The following is a 19127-nucleotide window of genomic DNA, read 5'->3' on the forward strand; positions in this document are numbered from 1 at the left end:
CAGAAAAACAGCACTGGTTATAGTTAACTCACATTGATGTCTCGTCGACGAAACTGGCCTGCTATGGAACCCATCTGTGTTGCCATCGGTGCCATTACTGCTTATTCACATCAGTGGCCCGTTATTTGGGCGAATTACATAAATAGTGCGTAGACACACAATGCCACGTACCTCCACAAATCTACCAACAAACTGTCCGATCCTTGATACTCAGAATAAGTCATGTATTTCGTTCCAAGGACGGACAGGTGATCATAACGTTTTGGCTCACCAATGTATATCTGGCTGAATGATAAGGACGTAGTCGTGTTCTGTCGTTTGGAGAGTAAAGTCAATGGACATCGCCTTATTGCAGAGGATATTGTGGTCGCCAGTTATTACTTTCGTACGGCAGTTAATTGCAGGCACGACGCTGACATAAGGCACACGGTCTCATCATTTGCCCCGCGTGACCTGCTCGTAAGTTGTCTGCTCGACTGTCATCAAATTAAATGTGCTGTAGGAGGAGGACTTAACATGTTGCTTAGGTAATAAGCGGAGGCAGAATAAAAGGAACATTAAACACTGTCTCCGTTGATGACTTAAGAACTGCAACACGTGCATCGTGTCACACAGCTGTAGCACCCCAATTCTCACGCCACAGAATTTGACACGTAGGCGGCTGACCGGGACTATGCGCGGCAGCGCGGGTTGCGGCGGGGCGTGTTCCGATCTGGGAGCCTGCCCAGCGCCCAGATTTAGAAACAAACTCGGGTCCAGTCAAGAGCCGGCAAGCCGCTCCCACAACACACCCCGACCGCTCTGTCTGTTTGCTCAGGTGCCAAAGTATGTTAAACCAACCAAGTCTCTTTAAAGCCGTTACAGTGATTGTCTGCTGCAAACAACTAGTTCGGAAAATATAGCGTGTCCATAATTGAAGGTACGTCCACACGATGCCTCATTCCTCGTGCGCAGTCGCAGACGCACGGGAATAAAAGGTATGCACAGAAATTTGTGGAAATAACGCATGTACGCATGGGCGTTCTCGCGTTGCCTCATTGCGCGAGCAGTACGCTATGTATACTCTTCTTTGTTTCAGAGCTTGTGCTTGTCCTTTTTTGTGATGAAAAGGAAACAGAAAAACAAAACCCAAAAGCGACCGTGGGTAGAAAAGTATCTAAGTAACAGAGGGACGAGAAATACAAAGTGACGACAACGTTTCATTTTCAAGTCACAGCGAGATTTTTTGCTCGCGGAACTGCAGCGATAAGGCTGGCAATACCATTTCGTCAGCTAACAACCGGCAACTTACGTAGGCCCACCAATCTGAATTATCTGTTTCGCATTTCAAAACAAACCATTTTAGTGATTATTCCTGAAAAGTGAGAAATACTTAAGCGAGGTTCTTAATCTTTACGTGAAGGTTAGTTAGCTTTCAATGCATCATGTGTATTTTATTTTATAAAAAATGTTTACACAACTTTAATCATAAACGATTATATATTGTGTAGATTAACATCCTCAGACTCGACAAATTTGGGAAATTCATGGACGCTATAATCCACTAGAACAGAGGTTGTGTTTTCCAAGTTCGTGTTTTTGCATCACCACCCAACTTCATTCCTATTTCTAATAGTTTGCCGAGGAGCTACATATAGTGGTACCCCATCATTTGTTTTGCTCACATGTCAGGCAGGCTCCTCAGTTGTTTATTAAGTCGTCATAGCGTGACTATTCGTCCACAGTTTTCATATACACCTTCATAAATTTCTGGCTAATTCTTCTCTCTTAAACTTACGGTCTTTTATTCTTTACAGTAATATGATAGGAAACTTTCTAATACTTGACGCTCAGGGCATCATATCTCAATTTTTTTTATTCAATTAATCTGTTGAAACGGCATTAAATACGACTTTACTATAAATATCTGCAAATTTACGCGTGCTTCCTTTGAAGTCAACAGACATTATTGCGCGTAAATCGCTTCACAGTGTAACTTCAGCTCATTACAAAGTCAAACCCACGTTAACACCTACCTACCTACCTGCCTGCCTGCCTGCCTGTCGTCAGAAAGCGAGAAGATTCCCATCGAATGTGGGAAGCAATGCACTTAACGCATGGCCTCCATTTCCAGGAAATTACGCATGCACAAATGTTTATGCTCTGTTGCGCCGTTGGAAATTTATGCGCGTGTCTGAACACAAAAAAGACACAGTGTGGATGCACCTAACTCAACTCTCAAGGTCATAAATACCATGTCGTCAGCCGAAGTCAAAATACTCAATTGGATCGAACGAAAGTCTCTAGAACATGAACTCAAAGAATTTTCTTGGCGGTTCCAATAGCGCGAAACGAGCTCTTCAATATCACGTAACACTAGTCTATTCGGGTACTTATATGTTAGTTTGATTTAACAAATTAAATGTTGGAGCTTAGGAACACCAGGCAACAAAATTACAATGTTTACGTCGGAGCCTTGCCACAGCGCGCTGATTTGTGGCAACAATTTAAAAAAGTTTGGTACAAACCATTCCAAAAACAACGCATAAGCGGACGATACTAAATTACAAGCACTGCAGATAAGTGAAAGTTGTTCATGCATTGCATTATTGATGTTATCAATTTCGCAGTTCGAAGCACTTTTTTTAATTTTCAAAATAATCATTTGTGACTTGAAATTACGTAATAAGTAGCCGTCTGTCGTTATTTTACATACAAGCGTGAAGTTAAATAACTAAAGAGAGATGTGTGTACGTATAATGTAAATCAAACATTGATGCTTTTGGAAATAAAAGTCAAAATTTTTCTGGCATAAACAGACATGACACTTTTTAGTTCTGCAACTGCCGATACTAGTAACCAATCAGTTGTCAACAAGTATATTAGGATGAACCAAAACACATGAAAATGTATTTAGTAACGCTATTACGGATGTCGTTTCGATGAAACCGAACATTAGACTGATTTTAAAATTGTATCTAAATATTTACAGTCAACGGGGCGTTGTTGAAAGCTTATAGGCCTTGTTTGCGACACCATTCCATGTGAAAATCAATACCCTTCTGCCTCAAGATTGCGTACGTTCAGCATAGAACATTAGTTGCACGAAAGCGAAGCGTTCCCATTCTGTTACGAACTCGCAGAATAACCAAAATAACGTTCAAAATGCTGCTGTGTTATGTTCAGAATCATTTTTTCTGTTTTATCACATTCACTAGTACAAATTAGGCGGTACATATAGATAACTTATGCTTCTCTGTTCATTGTTTGTAATCATCATCTTTTGAAACGGTCAAGACGTTATCAAGAAATGCACCATCCAAACGTAATCCCATCACCACTGCGAAGGAAACTGTTGAACAATGGCACGAAACAATTTATGAGTTGACTCACCGAAAACAGCGAACCGAGCGTACAACGACCAAGGTCAGTAACTATTCGGATAACGAATTTGTCATTGTAATACTGTCTCGGATGTAACATATTTTTATAAACTTTCTTTGCTAATTTCCTCACACCATATATACGGCTACTCGTTATCAATTGCAGTATGTCTTAATGTTTTTAATAATAAAATAACACTAGTTTGTTCCTACACAGTAGTGTTTACCAATTCATGCTGTTCGCCCAAGAAAAATTGTTCGCGGGCACGGTAATGTGCTGAGTTGCACGTCTGTATTAACCACATTTGCCATAAAATCAAGTTCGAAAACTGCCGCTCTTTCGATTCTTTTGCTTGCAAAGAAAAATTAATTACAAAAATTCACCTAGTTTTTGTTACCGTACCCATGTATTTTCCAAATCGTATATCAACATCGTGGGGATGTAGATACTAAACAACTGATGATGATGATCACACACTGAACGTGTTCACAGACTTCGTCCACGTGCCTACATGTGAATTACAGATATCAGGCTATAGCTCTTTCGTAGGAAAAGTTTTAAGCCTGACTGAACAAAGTGTTAAAAGCTTTCATCTATTAACAGAATTTCAGGCAGTAAGATAAATTAACAACTCACAGGAGATCGCACACACTGCAGTGCAACATAAATAGCTGATGGGAAAATAAATCGTCTTGCGCAACGTGCAACTTCGATGCGGTACCAATTATTATTAGCAAAACACTTAACGAAACCGACATATCCAATGTGTTTAAGTCCTAGAGTTAACCTGGAAATGCTTGATACGATATGTTATTTACAGTACCATCGCATAACTGAAAGAACAAACTGACGGACGTTCTCACAATATCCTTAGAGGCTATCCACAAAAAACACAATCAACTCTGACAATTCCTTTAAAAATATATAACTAATTCAGTGCACAAAGCTGTTGCTCCTGCGACGCACTGCTATTAAAACAGTAAGAGACGTGAGTCGTTCGTCTCTTTAGAGGATATCGCTGTCTTTCTCAGCGACAATATCTGTGTTCTCGCTCTGTTTTCGACTTAGTCTCGTACGCTCACCGCTGCTGCCGGCAGACAACTGAAGCTGAAAAACAGCAGACTCACCGTTGCGACGGTGCTGCTGCCAATTGCCCAGACGAGCAGCGCGGCAACTAGCCTCATGGCGCCGGTCTTCGCTCTCACTGCCAGCCACTTAGATCCTTTGCTTCTCCCGCACCGCAAAGCTCAGGCACACTGTTCACGTTATGCGCGCGCCCAAAGCTCCAGTATTTCTTACGGGTCGACCGGCAGCCAATAGGAAACCGAATTCTGACTGCTCGGCCGCTGCGACTGAAAGGCGCACAGTTCTGCCTCGCGCGGACAGTTCGCTTTGGTACGTTCGGAAATCGCCAATGACATATCCATTCGCGGCGGCAAATCTTAACATAACGTGTCAACCACTTTAACAACCGATCCTTAATTCATAGATACACATCTACAGAGCAATCCAAAGTCGAATAAGCCGGTAAAAGGTCATATAGCTAAATTTGTGCCATTACTGTAGTGAACATTCAGGAGCAAATGACAAACATATGTAAAACAAATCTCACATCTATACATGTACATATACAAACAAAGTAAGTGAATTCACTTATTGAAAAGAAGCAGTGATACTGTTCCCTAATAGACCTTCCAGATGCATTTATATTTAATTTAGGCCTACATTTTAAATAATCAGGCAACTCGTTATACACTTATATTACCATACAGCACATCCCCTCAGACACAAACTAGTATTAGCTGGAATTACATGTAAATTCCCTTTTAATCTTGTGTTTTGATTGTGTATATTACAATTTTATCTCGTGCAGCTATCATTGCCAATAACATAATTGTATGTCAGTGTGTCCACAACATACATGCATTGTAATTGTTGCCCTTTCAGTGTTTTAAACAACTGTCTAACTCTGCTCCCTGCAGTGATCTGATGGCTCTCATTTGTATTCTAAAGGTCCCCCGAGCTGCTGGGGAATCTCCCCATTATTACTGGCCATATTTCAGGTGCACACTGAAATATGCATAGTAGGCATGAATGCTCATTATCCATACTTTGACACCCTAAAAATAAATAAATAATAGTCTGTACTCAGCTTCAAATTGATGTATTCAATATACCTGGACTGTTCTAGGTCACTTTATAACAGAAAACTTGGTGCCTCTTTATTTACAACTGGCTGATGGCTGCTTATACAACAGCTTACCAAACAATGTCAACCACTGCTAAATAAAGTTTAAATTATCGTGTAATATTACTAGTTGAATTACTGAACCTTAAACACGGTGTGTAGCATGTTGCTGATTAATTATTTATATGAAAATTAAAGAGTGTGTGGTAATACATAGTCACAAGGCAATAGTGAAGACACGAATTTTTATGTGAGATGTGGTAATGAAAAGTATCAATTACTGTATCCTAGACCATAAAAATTTTGACCATTATAAAGATGAAAGTATCTGCGAGTGTATTGGATACATCGCTGTTAAAACATCATCAATAAATGCTTCATCTGGGGGGGGAGTAGGGGGGATTACTGACATTTGTTATAAATTGTTCAAATTTTGTAGTAATTGTTATGTGTGGTCTGCTGTAATGCAACTGACATTTTTGTGGAGTTGATACTGAACTTTGTCTTAAAAATAGTCTAAGAGATTAAGAGATATCACCTTCTAGAGAACATGAAAGTCAAATCATAAATTACACAGAATAATTCATTGTGCAGACATATGATGTGAAAATATGACCTTATGCTCTTCCTCAAACCACACGCAGACAAAACTTTTAAAACAAAGTCATACTGACAACTACCTTCTGATACATATATTTTCTTCTTGCATCAGAAATTAAAATTGCCTCCCCTATTCACAATTTTATTGTACTCCTGCAGGAAGTGAGTAAAGAATGAAAACATGAAAATATTTGGCTATCTCTTTTTATGAATTTAAGGTACTGACACACAATGTAAACAATTTTAATGAAAAAAACTAAAGTCCCCTTCACTGGACACTTATTTCTTGTCCATATGTGAATTTCTGAATAGATTCAGTTACCAGTACTGAACGTATTTAAAAAGAGAGGGGAAACTAAGTGCAGGAAAAATCGCATGTGATACCAACAAAATATTATTTTCTTTTCATTATATCTGGCAAGTCTCCTCTGCCTGTGTGTTAGCATGCATCTGTATTTTCATTGAGGAACTCTTTGATACTTCTAAACCAACTGGCATGTTTCTCATCATATGGAGATATTGCAAATATGATAAATTAACTGAAACTTATACTTAGATATAAACCCGTACCCTTCTGCATTATTCTCATGTTGGTAACACTTTGAACACAGAATGAAGCATAAATATTTAAGAAAGAACTGAGACATAATGGGAAAAGTGTAAGTGCTTGTCTAGTGCTAGTGAGAGTTTATAAGAGTGATGAAGAAACATAACATCTTAGATCTGTACTGGAATCACATTCAAATGTTAGTACCATCATCATTTCATTTAAGATCTCTTCCACAGTGGAGAGCAGAGCCTTCACTTGAATAACAGTTACAAAAACAGATGCTAGACATTAACAGACAACTTTTGAAGAGTTGGCGGCACAGCTAATATCGAGGAGTGTTCAGTTTCATCAAAACAGAACTCATCCTCTTTGCAGTAAGGCTTGCCTCCTTATACTTATTCCACAGGTGATGAACTGCATTTGGTAAGAGGCAACTGTTATTCATACAAAATAGAATATAACAGCTGTCTGTATAGTCATACAACTGTGTGACTCATTTGTTCATCCTTTTCCATGGTGAATTTTAAGGGATGTTGAACACATGTGGGTATACATTAACACAGAGAAGCAGCCACTAATAATGAAATTAGTTATCATCAATCTGTTATAAACTATTTGTTCTTGTTGTTGTTGTGATCTTCAGTCCTGAGACTGGTTTGATGCAGCTCTCCATTCTACTCTATCCTGTGCAAGCTTCTTCATCACCCAGTACTTACTGCAGCCTACATCCTTCTGAATCTGCTTAGTGTATTCATCTCTTGGTCTCCCTCTACGATTTTTACCCTCCACACTGCCCTCCAATACTAAACTGGTGATCCCTTGATGCCTCAGAACATGTCCTACCAACCGATCCCTTCTTCTAGTCAAGTTGTGCCACAAACTCCTCCCCAATTCTATTCAATACCTCCTCATTAGTTATGTGATCTACCCATCTAATCTTCAGCATTCTTCTGTAGCACCACATTTCGAAAGCTTCTATTCTCTTCTTGTCCAAACTATTTATCGTCCATGTTTCACTTCCATACATGGCTACACTCCATACAAATACTTTCAGAAACAACTTCCTGACACTTAAAACTATACCCGAATTCCCTCAGCATCACCCGACTTAATTCGACTACATTCCATTATCCTTGCTTTGCTTTTGTTGATGTTCATCTTATATCCTCCTTTCAAGACACTGTCCATTCCGTTCAACTGCTCTTCCAAGTCCTTTGCTGTCTCTGACAGAATTACAATGTCATCAGCGATCCTCAAAGATTTTGTTCCTTCTCCGTGGATTTTAATACCTACTCTGAATTTTTCTTTTGTTTCCTTTACTGCTTGCTCAATATACAGATTGAATAACATTGGGGAGAGGCTACAACCCTGTCTCACTCCCTTCCCAACCACTGCTTCCCTTTCATGGCCCTTGACTCTTATAACTGCCATCTGGTTTCTGTACAAATTGTAAATAGCCTTTCGCTCCCTGTATTTTATCCCTGCCACCTTTAGAATTTGAAAGAGAGTATTCTAATCATCATTGTGAAAAGCTTTCTCTAAGTCTACAAATGCTAGAAATGTAGGTTTGCCTTTCCTTAATCTTTCTTCTAAGGTAAGTCGTAAGGTCAGTATTGCCTCACATGTTCCGATATTTCTACGGAATCCAAACTGATCTTCCCCGACGTTGGCTTCTACCAGTTTTTCCATTCGTCTGTAAAGAATTCACATTAGTATTTTGCAGCTCAGCTGTGACTTATTAAACTGATAGTTCGGTAATTTTCACATCTGTCAACACCTGCTTTCTTTGGGATTGGAATTATTATATTCTTCTTGAGGTCTGGGGGTATTCCACCTGCCTCATATATCTTGCTCACCAGATGGTAGAGTTTTGTCAGGACTGGCTTTCCCAAGGCTGTCAGTAGTTCTAATAGAATGTTGATACTCCCGGGGCCTTGTTTCGTCTCAAGTCTTTCAGTGCTCTGTCAAACTCTTCATGCAGTATCGTATTTCCCATTTCATCTTCATCTACATCCTCTTCCATTTCCAGAATATTGTCCTCAAGTACATCGCTCTTGTGTAGACCATCTATATACTCCTTCCACCTTTCTGCTTTCCCTTCTTTGCTTAGAACTGGGTTTCCATCTGAGCTCTTGATATTCATACAAGTGGTTCTCTTTTCTCCAAAGGTCTCTTTAATTTTCCAGTAGGCAGTATCTACCTTACCCCTAGTAAGATAAGCCTCTACATTCCTACATTTGTCCTCTATCCACTTTCCACTTCCTGTCGATCTTCTACTAGCCCTCATCTTTTTACCTACTTGATCCTCTGCTGCCTTCACTACTTCATCCCTCAGAGCTACCCATTCCTCTTCTACTGTATTTCTTTCCCCCATTCCTATCAACTCTGTATAACCTCTGGTTTAGTCAGTTTATCCATGTCCCATCTCCTTAAATTCCCACCTTTTTGCAGTTTCTTCAGTTTTAATCTACAGTTCATAACCAATAGATTGTGGTCAGAGTCCACATCTGCCCCTGGAAATGTCTTACAATTTAAAACCTGGTTCCTGAATCTCTGTCTTACCATTATATAATCTATCTGATACCTTCTAGTACCTCCAGGATTCTTCCATATATACAACCTTCTTTCATGATTCTTGAACCAAGTGTTAACAAGGATTAAGTTATGCTCTGTGCAAAATTTTACCAGACGACTTCCTCTTTCATTTCTTACCCCCAATCCAATTTCACTCCTGCATTACCCCTATTTAATTTTGTATTTATAACCCCGTATTCACCTGACCAAAAGTCTTGTTCCTCCTGCCACTGAACTTCACTGATTCCCACTATATCTAACTTTAACCTATCCATTTCCCTTTTTAAATTTTCTAACCTATCTGCCCGATTAAGGAATCTGACATTCCACGCTCTGATCCGTAGAACTCCAGTTTTCTTTCTCCTGATAACGACATCTTCTTGAGTAGTCCCCGCCCAGAGATCCAAATGGGGGACTATTTTACCTCCAGAATATTTTATCCAAGAGGACACCATCATCATTTAACAATAGAGTAAAGCTGCATGCCCTTGGGAAAAATTACGGCTGTAGTTTCCCCTTGCTTTCAGCCGTTCGCAGTACCAGCACAGCAAGGCCGTTTTGGTTAGTGTTACAAGGCCAGATCAGTCAATCATCCAGACTGTTACCCCTGCAACTACTGAAAAGGCTGCTGCCCCTCTTCAGGAACCACATGTTTGTCTGGCCTCTCAACAGATACCCCTCCGTTGTGGTTGCACCTACGGTACGGCCATCTGTATCGCTGAGGCATGCTAGCCTCCCCACCAACCGCAAGGTCCATGGTTCGTAGGAGGATTTGTTCCTACTCATACTAAATTTAAAATGTCAAATTGGATATTGAGCTGTTACTTTTTAAACAGCCACTGCTTCTGCAATTACACTAAACAACTGCCAATTATCTCCTTCAGCTTTGTTGTTTTTAAGGCTACTTTGACATTTTTCATGATATGTTATAAGAGTAGAGGCCAGCTAAAAATAAATATCAATACTTCTCATGCTGTTAACAGGAATCCTCAATCCATGAGTCTATATTTCTAATGGCAAGGATAGATTGCCACTCTACATGTAGAGGAGACGTTGAGTAACAGACACGCACAACAAAAAGACTGCTAAACATGCAAGCTTTCAACCAAAAGACCTTTTTCTAAAGTAGACAACACACAAACATTCATGCAAGCACATGCGCACATGACCTCTGTCTTTGGCCACTGAGACCGGACTGTAAGCAACTGTGCATGATGGGAGGAGTAATCTGGATGGTGGGGGCAACAAGGAGGCTCAGACAGGGAGGGGGAGAGAGAGCATGGTGGGATACAGGACAGAGGGGTACAGTAAAGTGCTACTTGAGGGAGGAAAAGTGATGTGGTGGGGGCAGGATAGGGCAGCTAGGGGTAGTTGGGTGGCTGGATGATGGGGAGGGAGGGGGAGGAGAGGAGGGATAAAGGAGAGAAGAAGAGGAGGGGAAAAAAGACTGTGGATGCATTGGTGGAGCAGAAGGCCATGTAGTCCTGGAGTGGGAACAGGAAGGGTGACAGGTGGGTGAAAGACAGGGACTAACAAAGGCTGAGGCCAGGAGGGTTACGGGAACATAAGACATATTGCAGGGAAGTTCCCATCTGCTCTCACTCCAGCACTACACAGCCTCCTACTTCACCAATGCACCTACATTCTTTTTCCCTTGATCTAATTCTTTCCTTTCCCACCCCCTACCTATCTGACCTCCTGACTGCATCTAGCTGCCCTACCACATCCCCACCATGTCCCTGTATTCTCCTACAAGCAACACTGTACTGTTCCCTACCCCTGCCCTGCTATCCCTCCCCCTCCCCACTCCAGCCTCCTCCTTATCCCCACCACCCACACTGCTTCTCCCATCATGCACAATTGCTCACAGTCTGGCCTCGGTGGCCAGAGACACTGGTCATATGTGTGGGAGTTGTGTTTGCATGAATGTGTGTGTGTGTGTGTGTGTGTGTGTGTGTGTGTGTGTGTGTGTGTGTTTTGTATACTTTAGAAGAAGGTGTTTTGCCTGAAAGCTCACACGTTTAGTAGTATTTTTGTTATGCCAGACTGTGACAACAGCTCCTCTATACAGTGAGCACCATCTATCCTTTTCATAATTATCGTTATTCCACCATGGGTTTTCCATTGTTCAATCTATTTTTCTAGCTTGATAATTTGAATTTGTGGTAATGGTGAATGGCAACATACCACACTGTACAAGCATTCATCTCACACATCTATTTTAGACAGACAGACAAACGTGTCACAACTTTAATAGAAATGAAATTGTCTCTGTCCCCTGTGGAACATTAAGTTTTTATACCTGTGAAAGTGATCAATGAAACAAAAATATTTATAAACACAAAATTTTTTGTTAGTTTTGGCCAAGACTGGAAAAGAAAGTGTGTGTTTGCGAATGATTACAGCCAATGACCTGTGTAGAGACATCCTGTCTGTTATTTTAAAAATATTTATAATATACATAGAAATAAATCTATTTGCAGCTGGCATCTGCAGCACCAGAAGGAGAAAACACATAGAAACATGTAAAATTTCAATATTTTGGAAGCTGTGGCTGCTCCCTCTGGTACAGGAGAGGAAAGGTTTGGAAGAAGAGGGGCTAGTAAGGCTTAAAAGCACAGGAAAAGTCATCTCAGACAACCAAAGACTTATGGATGTGATGTAAAGAAAAAATATGTTGTTGGTATCAGATAAGATTTTTCCTGCACTTGCTTCCATTCTCTTCTTAAACTTACCTACTACTATGTTTTTGAAAATATAATTTTTGGTGATTTATCTACTGCTCTGTTTGCAACTTCTAAATCATCAAAATTTTAAATCTCATCTGGTACTGGAGATTCACTCTTCCCAGTCATCCTACAAATGAAGATTCCCTTGAATGAGAGACCAGAATGACTTTCCATGTGTGTAAGTCCTACCAGTCTTTTTTCCCTCCAATCCTTTCCTCTCCCGTATCAGGAGCAGCCTGTGGTTTTGAAACTAAGCAAATTTACATGTGTTTATTTTATTTTATTTTATCTTATTTATGCATGTTCTGTAGATCCATACATGATGAGCTTGCCCTAGCAATGGCTCGTATTGAGCTTGTGATTACATACATTTACACGAATATTTAATTTCAGTTTTCTGTTCAACAGATTTACAAACAGATGCACAATCTTACAAATAAAAATAATGAAATTCTCATTTCAATGGTGAAATGTTTAGAAGAGTTTTATAGGCACAAAAGTTATCCTACTTTTAGGCAGTCAGTTCAGCAACATATAAAAAATAAAAAGCACATGCGCACTGTACAGTGACTGAATGAAAACAACTTGATCTATATAAAATTCTTGTAGTATGCTTATATTAATACTTAACATTAAAGAAACTATTTACCTATATCTTTTCTCTGACAAGTTCTCGTTTCCTAATTCGTGATCAGTGTAGAATCAACGATTCAAGAAAAATTAGCACGATTTAATTTGAAAAGGGGTCGGACACTTGCTTCACCAGAAACAGATTGTTTGGTCGGTAATACATGTCATTCTTACATATAGTGTCGCACTTCTGAACTTCTGAGTTGCTTTCAAAAAGAAAGAATTTCTGTGTAACAAATTGCCAAAGAGAAAAAAAAAGTAATGGAAAGCAATGGTAAGTATTACAAGCTGAGTAAATAATTCAGAACAGGAGGGTCTTGCACATACTCTACAAATGATTCTAATCAACGAAGTTGCTATTACTTGTAAAGAAGACACGTCAAGTTGCAGACAGGCACAATTAGAAGCTACTCACATAAAGCTTTTGACACAGCCTTAATATCTCTCTCTCTCTCTCTCTCTCTCTCTCTCTCTCTCTCTCTCTCTCTCTCTCTCACACACACACACACACACACACACACACACACACACACACAAGCAAGCACATCTTCATGTGTCCACATGACTGCCAACTCCAGCACCTCAGGCCTGTGCGATCAAGCAGCAATTTGGAGGGGGCGAGGAAGGGGAAGGGATAGTTGTGTATGGGTGGGGAGAGAGATGAACATTGTCTGATGTAGTGTGCAGTACCACTGCCAACAGACACAGTGTTAGGAGGTTCTTGGACAGGAAGGTGGGGCAAAAAGGAGCAAAAAAAGGAGAGGAGTGGTGAAAGACAGACAGAGGCATCGGCAGAGGGCTGGAAATAAACAGGGTGGGAGATGAGAATGGGGAGGAGATGATAGGACAAAGGGGGGAGAAGCTGTTGGGTGGTGTGGGGGCAGTATGTTACCGTAGGATGACTGCACAGATGGGAGCTACCCTAACAACCCATTCTCTGCTCCCGTAATTATCCCAGCCTCAACTTACGGTAATGTACTGTCCACACACCCTCCACCCAACATTTTCCACCCTCTCTGTCCTGTCACCTCCTTCCTATTGTCATCTCTTACCCTGTTTATTTGCAGCCCTCTGTCAATGCATCTGTTCGACTTTCCCTGCTCCTCTCCTTTTTTGATCCTTTTTTCCCCACCTCCCAGCACCACAACCTCCTGCGGTGCCTGTAGGCAGTCTAGTCCTGCACACAACACCAGACAGCATTTGTCTCTCTCCCCACCCATACACTACTATCCCTTCTCCTTCCTCACTCCCTCCAAATTGCTGTTTGCATCCAGTGAGATAATTGTATTCTGGCCTGATATGCTGGAGTTGGCAGCTGTGTGCGCGCGATGCATCTGTGTGTGTGTGTGTGTGTGTGTGTGTGTGTGTGTGTGTGTGTGTGTGTGTGTCTTATTGATGAATTGCTGTGGCTTCATGTGAGTATCTTTTAATTATGCCTGTCTGCAAATTGATGTGTCTTCTTTATGGTAAGTAGCAATCTGTCTTTTCCCCATTGTTGATATTCCTACCTGTAGTTTCCAGTGAATGATTCTAATCACTCTTTTCTGAAGAATAAAGACTTTTTGAGCAAGAGGAGAGTTCCCACAGATGATAATTCCATATGACACTGTGGAATACACATACTTTTAAGCTAAGTAAGCTGCCTTCATGACCATTTGGTTTCAGTATGAGAGAGCACTCTTAAAGCAAACAAATTGAGCTCAATCTCTTCAAAATTTGAATTATATTATATTCCCAGTTCAGTCGCACTCCAAGTCGAGGCCCAGAAAAATAGAGTTACCAAACTTTCTGTAACTGCTAGTTACTGTGTATCACCATATATTCCTGTGGAATTTGTCTTGCTTAGGTTGGCAGAAGGAAGAGTAATCGAGTTATGAACTTTTTATAAAATTTTTTGGTGACTGTGGTTGAAAATTTTCTTTCACAGTACTGGGAATGGCTACCAACATAGTAAATTTGCACTCCATTATTGTTCCCAGCTAATTGCAGATCATTATTACAATCAGGAATAATAAAGGACACAGGGTGGAACCCTACAGGACTCCATGATGAAATAACACACCAGTCTGACGTCCCCCTCAGATGAAATGATTAAAATCTGAATTATCAACTTTCAAAGCCTTTGTAACAAAGTTCCAAAGTTTGAATTAGTCCTAAAAAGCACTGGAGCTCATATCTGACCAAGCACTAGATAGATATGATGAACACATTAAACTGTTCATGATGGGAGGGATTCTCCATGGTATGCAGTCTGTGCGAAGAAATTTCTACAAAAACAGCAAGTACTGCAAAATGGTCTAAAATAAAGCCTTGAGCTGTTCATAAAGAGAGAATAGATGAAATCTCTTCAGTGGCTACCATAAAATATTATTTGAAAGTGCCCTCATGGAACTCAAAGAAATTCTAATAAAGTCTGTCAGTGGCAACAAAGTTAGTGTCGAGACACTTATGGATGAAACAGAAACTGGGTTGAAGGTAGCAAAGCAAAAATGCTGAACTCCCTTTCCAAATGTTTCTTTACAAAGTAAGATACAGATATACCATCCCAGTCTAGTTCTCATTCAGAAAAGATCGGTCATGTGAAACCCAACTCATACTTTTTTTCATGCATTACTCTGAATGCCATGGATGTGTACAGTATTCCCTGACTTCCAAAAAGATTTTGTCTCAGTACTACACAAATATTTATTAACAACAGCACAAGTATAATGGATATCAAACAAAACTTTGTGAATGGACTAAGGATTTCTTGATAGGAGGAGGCAGCGTGTTAACTTGGAAGAAGAGCCACTCACAGAAATAGGCATGTACCTGGTAACTGTATAGGTTCATTTTGTAGGAGTACATTAATTACCTGCCACACAAAACTATTAGTAACCTCAGACTTCTTAAAGATGATTTGTTATCTGTAACTAAGTGCTATCTTAAAACAGCTGCATAAATACAGTCAGATCTTGACAAAATTTCAAAGTGGTGCAAATCTTGACAAATTGCTTCAAATGTACATGAATGTAAAGCTGTGCACCTCATAAAATACAGAAAAGTAGTGTGCAATGATTATGATGTCTCTGAATCACAACTGGAATCATTCAACACACACACATACCTGGGTGAATGGATGCAAAACAGGAAGATCTCATAAATATGAAAAGGACAGATTGCTTCTCACCACCATATAGAGGAGGTGCTGAATTGCAGACAGGGAGGAGAGAGAGAGAGAGAGAGAGAGAGAGAGAGAGAGAGCTGCTAAAATTTGAGCTTTCAGCCAAAAGCCCTTTGTCTAAAGTACACAACATATACATTCATGCAAGCACAACTGACACACACTTGAACACTATCTCTGGCTACTGAAGCCAGACTGTGAGTAATTGTGCATGATTGGAGAAACAATATGGGCAGTGGTGGGTAAGGAAGATACTGGGGTGGGGATGGATAGGGATAGCAGGATAGGGGTGGCAGACGATAAATGCTGCTTGTGGGAGCATGAAAAGACATGGTGGCAACAGGGTAGGCCAACTAGGTGGGGTTGATGAGTGAGCAGGGGGGGGGGGGGGGATGGAAGAAATAGAGGGGGGGGGGGGGGAAGAAAGGCTAATGTGTTCAGTGGTGGAAGAATATATGTCTGTATAGTGCTAGAGTGGGATCAGGGAAGGGGATAGGTGGGAGAACGATGAGGACCAATGAAGTTACAGCATTACAGGAAGATAAGGATACGTTCCAGGAGAGTTCCCACCAGCATAATTCAGAAAAGCTGGTGTTGGTATGGAGGATACAGGTGGCACAGGCTGTGAAGCAGTCATTGAAGTGAAGGATGTTCTGCTGAGCAGCTTGCTCAGCAACTGGAAGGTCCAGCTGTCTCTTGGCCACAGTTTGTTGGTGGCCATTCATGCAGCTAGGCAGTTTGTTGGTTGTCACACCCACATAAAATGCAGCACAGTGGTTGCAGCTCAGTTTGTAGATCATATGAATGCTTTCATAGGTAGTTTTGTGTCGTCATTGACACTGTAAAGTCTTGTACCGGGAGAAGCAAGGAAAGGATGTTGTGTGGTGGCCACTATCCTCTTTCTATAACACAACTGCACACATGTATTAACATCTACATCTACATCCATACTCCGCAAGCCACCTGACGGTGTGTGGCAGAGGGTACCTTGAGTACCTCTATCGGTTCTCCCTTCTATTCCAGTCTCGTATTGTTTGTGGAAAGAAGGATTGTCGGTATGCCTCTGTGTGGGCTCTAATCTCTCTGATTTTATCCTCATGGTCTCTTCGCAAGATATACGTAGGAAGGAGCAATATACTGCTTGACTCCTCGGTGAAGGTGTGTTCTCGAAACTTCAACAAAAGCCCGTACCGAGCTACTGAGTGTCTCTCCTGCAGAGTCTTCCACTGTTGTTTATCTCCGTAATGCTCTCGCGATTACTAAATGATCCTGTAACGAAGCGCGCTGCTCTCCGTTGGATCTTCTCTATGTCTTCTATCAACCCTATCTGGTACGGATCCCACACTGCTGAGCAGTATTCAAGCAGTGGGCGAACAAGCGTACTGTAACCTACTTCCTTTGATTTCGGATTGCATTTTCTTAGGATTCTTCCAATGAATCTCAGTCTGGCATCTGCTTTACCGACGATCAACTTTATATGATCATTCCATTTTAAATAACTCCTAATGCGTACTCCCAGATAATTTATGGAATTAACTGCTTCCAGTTACTGACCTGCTATATTGTAGCTAAATGATAAGGGATCTTTCTATGTATTCGCAGCACATTACACTTGTCTACATTGAGATTCAATTGCCATTCCCTGCACCATGCGTCAATTCACTGCAGATCTTCCTGCATTTCAGTACAATTTTCCATTGTTACAACCTCTCGATATGCCACAGCATCATCCGCAAAAAGCCTCAGTGAACTTCCGATGTCATCCACAAGGTCATTTATGTATATTGTGAATAGCAATGGTCCTTTGACACTCCCCTGCGGCACACCTGAAACCAGTCTTACTTCAGAAGACTTCTCTCCATTGAGAATGACATGCTCCATTCTGTTATCTAGGAACTCTTCAATCCAATCACACAATTGGTCTGATAGTCCATATGCTCTTACTTTGTTCATTAAATGACTGTGGGGAACTGTATTGAACGCCTTGCGGAAGTCAAGAAACATGGCATCTACCTGGGAACCCGTGTCTATGGCCCTCTGAGTCTCGTGGACGAATAGCGTGAGCTGGGTTTCACACGATCGTCTTTTTCAAAACCCATGCTGATTCCTGCAGAGTATTCATAAGAACAAGAGTATTCATAAGAACAAGAAGCTACTTATCTTTAAGCAAGTTGTTGTAGTACAAGCCATTCCGTAAGTCCATGTTAGACTCACTGCTGATGAAGCACAAGTCCCACTACCAACACTACATTCTCGTAGCCGGTGACATGAACTGACAGATGCAACAAGAATAACGACTGAGCTAGTAACTGAGCTGACTGTGACTGTGACTGACTGGGCCCTCCGGCCCACAGTGGTGATCTAAATACTGGCGGCTGAGAGGGTGTTGGCAGTGTGCTGCTTGCGAGTCTTCTTTGGCCTCTCTCCTGATGGGCACGCTTGATTCAGCACCTATTATCGATCTTCTTGCAACCTCTTTGCCGTCCGGCTCTGGCTTTGATGAGAGATAGGTGGTGCTTGTGATGGGACTGGAGTGGATGATAGAGTCAGAATGTATGGGACAGGCCTTGCGTCTAGATCTATTGCAGGGGTATGACCATGAGGTAAGGGCTTACGAACAGGGTTGAAGGGGACGACAAGGATATTGCATAGGCTGTGTGGGTAGTGGAATTGTTTTGTGAGGGGGGGGGGGGGAAGGATCGTGTGTAGGGTATTCCTCATTTCAGGTCAAACCCTGGTGAGGAATGTGATTCAGTTCCTCCAGTCTTGGGTGGTTATGAGTCATGAGTGGAATGCTGTTTTGCATCTGGATGGTGAGAGACTGAGATGTTGAATGACTGGAGAGATAAGGCACAGGAGATCTGTTTCTCTACAGGTTTGGGGGGATAATTTCTGTCTGTGAGGGCCTCAGTGAGTCCTTTTGTGTATATGGAGAGGTATGCTTGTCACTATTGATGCAATGGCCAAAGGTGGATAGGCTGCATGGAAGGGGCATCTTAGTATGGAATAGGTGGCAGCTGTCAGAGTGGAGGTATTGCTGGTGGTTGGTAGGTGTGATGTAGACAGAGATACTGCTGTAGTCATGTCTGAAGTGATAATCAACATCAAGGACGGTGACTTGCTGGGTCGAAGAGGACCAGGTGAAGTGAATGGGGGAGGTTTAAAGATCCTGGGTTAATGTAGAGAGGGTACTTCACTCTCTATCCAGATCCCAAAGGTGTCATCAGTGGAGCTGAACCACATGAGGGGTCTGGGGTTCTGGGTGGTTGGAAAGGGTTCCTCTGTCTAGATCATGGGTAGGCAATAGTTTGGGCTCAGGGGTCACTTTGT

At 41.3% G+C, this 19127-nt stretch overlaps 1 long non-coding RNA gene across 1 annotated transcript in view; it reads left to right on the top strand.

Moving 5' to 3' along the window:
- The first annotated feature begins 764 nt into the window (after positions 1-764).
- The window catches only part of LOC124711846, an 86736-nt gene continuing 68373 nt past the window's right edge, over positions 765-19127 (top strand). The window contains exon 1 of the long non-coding RNA XR_007005533.1: positions 765-977. This is a non-coding gene — a long non-coding RNA (uncharacterized LOC124711846). The remainder of the gene's footprint in view (positions 978-19127) is intronic.

This window comes from Schistocerca piceifrons, chromosome 8 (genome assembly GCF_021461385.2).
Source record: "Schistocerca piceifrons isolate TAMUIC-IGC-003096 chromosome 8, iqSchPice1.1, whole genome shotgun sequence".
NCBI classification, from domain to species: domain Eukaryota; kingdom Metazoa; phylum Arthropoda; class Insecta; order Orthoptera; family Acrididae; genus Schistocerca; species Schistocerca piceifrons.